Below are 4,455 nucleotides of genomic sequence, written 5' to 3' on the forward strand. Positions count from 1 at the left end.
TTCGGTCTCGACACTTGCTAAGGGATAGTTTTCACAGTTCTGTAGAAGAACAAGTTGCAATGTTTCTACATGTTGTTGGTCATAATCAAAGGTTTAGAATTCTCAAATTCACCTTCGGAAGATCTACTGAGACTATTAGTAGATATTTTCACGAGGTGTTAAGTGTAATTGGTGAGCTACGCACTGAGATGATCACCCCTCCTTCCACCTCTGTCCATCCTAAAATTCATGTTAGTAGAAGATGGTACCCGTACTTCAAGGTACTTTCCATTCCATTTAGGATTGCACATTAACCATTTAATTGAAATCTGTTAGTATTGTCTTTGTTTTAATCATTTTAACTTTAACATTTAGGATTGCGTTGGTGCCATTGATGGCACACATGTATTGGCTAGGGTTTCTAGTTCAATGAGAGCAGCCTTCATGGGTAGAAAGCACACAACGACACAAAATGTTCTAGCAGCTGTTGATTTTGATTTGAGATTTACCTATGTTCTTGCTGGCTGGGAAGGTTCAGCTCATGATGCCATGATTCTATCGGATGCATTGGAAAGATCTGATGGCCTCATTGTGCCACCAGGTAATTCCATAACATGTTTGAATATGATTTTAAATTACTTCACAATCAAACTAACTAGAATTCTTTGAACTAGGAAAATTCTATTTAGTTGACGCTGGTTATGCTGTTAGACGTGGATTTCTACCTCCATATCGTAGCACAAGATATCATCTAAGAGAATTTGGTGGAGGAAATCATCCACTCAATCCAAGAGAACTCTTCAATCTAAGACATTCTTCCCTCCGAGTAACAATTGAGAGAGCTTTCGGTGCCTAAAGAATAGATTCAAGATTCTATACAACAAGCCTTTTCATCCATATCCGACACAAGTTAAGCTTGTGTTAGCATGCACCATCCTTCACAACTGGATTCTTAGATATGGGTTGGATTCACATTTTCCTTCGAAAAACACTTGGGCTCCAAACATTGCCAATGTGGAAGGTGCCATTGATGCAGTTCATGGTAACCAAACTTGGACCCAACAAAGAGATGCTATATCAACTCAAATGTGGTAGCATAGGGGGTCTAGCCGTGTGTAATTTCTTTGTGGTTTTCTTCTAAGAAACATTGTACTCTGCAGTGATGTTTTTTGTTATCAGCCTTACAATCTGAGAAACATTGTACTCTACAGTGATGTTTTCTGTGGAACTTAATTATTTTTATATGCTGAGAGAAATTGTGATCTGCAGTGATGTTTTATGTTTGTTGTCTTGAAATTGTATCATTTTTTATATGCTGAGAGAAATTGTACTTTCTGCTTTGAAGCTTAATTATTTTTTATATGCTGAGAAAACTGGTCCTATGCTATGATGTCATTTCATTACCTCTTCTTATTACTTCAATTGTATATAGACTATGGAAGTTGAGCAAGTTGTTGCTGGTAGTACCTCAAGGACTGCCATGCGCTGGACCCCTGTGATGTCAGGTTTTATCCTGAGGAAGTTTGCAGACTTGGTTGGGCAAGGAGTAAAAACGGATAAAGGGTTCAAAGAGGTCCATGTCAACTCTATTGCCAAGGCACTGACTGAATTCAGTGGCCAAGAAGTCACAGGAACCCAGGTCTATAATCATTTGAGGAAGTGGCGTAAAAAATGGATCAGGGTTTGTAGGCTCAAGGACCTAAGCGGTGCTCATTGGGATGAGAATACATTCACAATCATCCTTGATGATGAACATCTGCTGGGCCATACAAAAGACAACCCAAAGGATGCTGAATTCCTCAATGTGCCAATTGAAAACTATGTGCACATGCAAATTATATTTGGAGTTGGGCAGGCTACTGGCAGGTATGCCATGGCCTCCAATGAGCCCTTTGGCACCATCTCGGATGTCACTGAAGGTGCTGGTGCATCTCAAGAACCATGTCTTGTTGGTACTACTGCTTCTGGTTCTGCTGGTGCCAGCCCTTCTCATAGTGGTGCTGGTGCTGGTAGTTCCTATGGATCATATGGAAAGAAAAGGAGACTCAGTGATGAAGAGCTGAGGATTATGGCAGGACTTACTGGAGCTGTGAACAAATTGGTTGAAGCTGTCCAAGCACCTATTGTAGTCCAGACCACAGATGTCCACCCTGATCTGTATCAAATTTGCATGAGCATTCCAGGTTTCACTGATGAGGAGTTGATGACTTGCCTTACCTACCTATTGGACAACAAAAGGCAAGGTGATGGCTTTGTGAAGATGGAGCCTAAACACCGTGTGCTTTGGCTAAGGCAGCACCTTGCAAAGATTTGAGCAGACCAGTCTTATGCCTATGATGCCTAATACCTTGCTCTATGCGTAATACTTTGATATATGCCTAATACTTTGCTCTATGCCTATAACACTGAATCTGGAACTGTGGATGATAATTAATAATTATGAGACTTTTCTACCGGTCTGTGATGATTTTATATTTAACTGTTGCCTTTACTTGCCTATGATGATATGTTTTATAATGATGATCAATCAAGGGAGTATGACTTGTTGCTTTGTTTTCCTTGCTCATTTTGTGAATTTTGCCTGTGATGAAATATATTTGACTGATGACCATTTATGGGAGGTTGACTTACTGCTTTGTTTTCCTTGCTCTTGGTTTTCTTCCTATCTATGTTTTATTTTGGGTCAGGCAACCAAACATACTCTATCCTTTAATCTGATTTCTCCACCTGCCCTATGTTCTCCCATGTCTGGTCAAATGAGGTGTTTATTCATAAAAACTGAGGCAATTTATTGTATTACTCTCATGAGTTGATCAAGTGATTTTAATTGATAATAATTTCTAAGGCAAACTATAGTTCATACAATTCTGGTTATGGTAAGTTGTTACTTCTCTTTTCTTCTCAAATGATTTTACTCTCATGATCAAGTGATTTTACTCTCATGACTTCCTTCTGCTGTAGCAGTTTCTGTTTCTGCATACAATTCTGTTTATAGTTCATACAATTCTGTTTCTGCATACAATTCTGTTTGCTGGTTATAGTTCATACAATTCTGTTTCTGCATCAATAGCATAGAAACTGCAGTTTTACTCGTCGATGTAGCAGTCTTTGCGAAGATAGATTTAAAGATCCTCTTTTTTTCTTTCCCACTGTATCTGTATCTGCATCTGTATTTGCACCTAATTCACCCATAGGGATGATTCAGATGAACAATGGTCCGTTGATTCATGTGTGCAGCAATAATTTCTTTCAGTTTGTCATTCATGATGTTTATCTGTTATTACCTACAGTGGTCAAGGTTTCTGTCAAAGGAAACAATGGCAATGAGTCTTCTGTTACTGTTCGATTGTATGGATCTGTTTAATTCAGATTATTGCAAATGATATTTAGATGATTGCAATTAGTTCAGTTTATGGGTCAAAATCATACTTTTAGTTCAAATCTGTTGTAATCACATCTATTGTATTTCAACGCTTTAGTCTGATTGCAAGAATCACAGCGAGATTTTGAGCTAACATGTTGAATATTTTTGAGCTAAAAATAATCTGCTAAATATTTTTGAGCTATAATCTGAAAAGCATGTGGAATATGCTGTAATCATATTTTTAGTTCAAATCTGTTGTAATTAGTTCATATTTAGATAATTGCAATTAGTTCAATTTTGAAATTTGGCGGGAACAGCATTTTACACATCAAAACTGGCGGCAACCCAATTGGGCCAAGCTAAAAAAAATAAGAACCAAACAATGTGTCATATAGGCCTGGCTCATTTTGATCAAACAACCAAACATTTTGGGTCGTCTCTGTACATGCGGGCTCCCTTGAGTCTGGTCCTCTCACTGAGCCTGGCTCAGGTTGGGCCAAGCAACCAAACACATCCTTAAAGTATCCGGACAGCCTGTCTTGCTCCACGGATACACAGATTTTGGACGCATTTTTGAAGTCTAGTCCAAGACCTTTTCTTACGTGATGACAGACAAGCTCAGCAGCTACGTATACAACGAACCAAACACGAGAAAAAACAATACCAACTTGGCTGTGTTGTGTGTTCATCGCATTTATCTCTACTAACCATTAAGGGGGCAGTGTAGACTGCCCCCGCTCGTACCAGCGCACGCCCACGCGCCCCCAACAGCCGCTCGCCCGCAACAACCGTCGTTCAACGCGCCCTCACCCGCCGCACCCGCAACGGCGCGGCGGCTGCCGCGCCCGCGCGCCCACGATCCCTCAGCCGCCGCGCCCGCAACAGTCGCGCGCCCGCGCCCTAACGACCAGCCGTACGACCCGCCGGCGCTTCCCCGCCGAACTCCACAGCCCGCGGCATCTCCTCCACGCCCGCGGCATCTCCTGCTCGCCGGCGGCAGCTTCTCCAGCTGCGATGCATGCCCGCGACAATCAATCCTCTGCCGTACTCCTCCCCCTCCGTGAATCACGCGCGCGCGGCACTCTGAAACCGCCCATCCCGCAGCCATCCGC

The sequence above is a fragment of the Zea mays genome, chromosome 5, assembly GCF_902167145.1.
Source record: "Zea mays cultivar B73 chromosome 5, Zm-B73-REFERENCE-NAM-5.0, whole genome shotgun sequence".
Classification (NCBI taxonomy): domain Eukaryota; kingdom Viridiplantae; phylum Streptophyta; class Magnoliopsida; order Poales; family Poaceae; genus Zea; species Zea mays.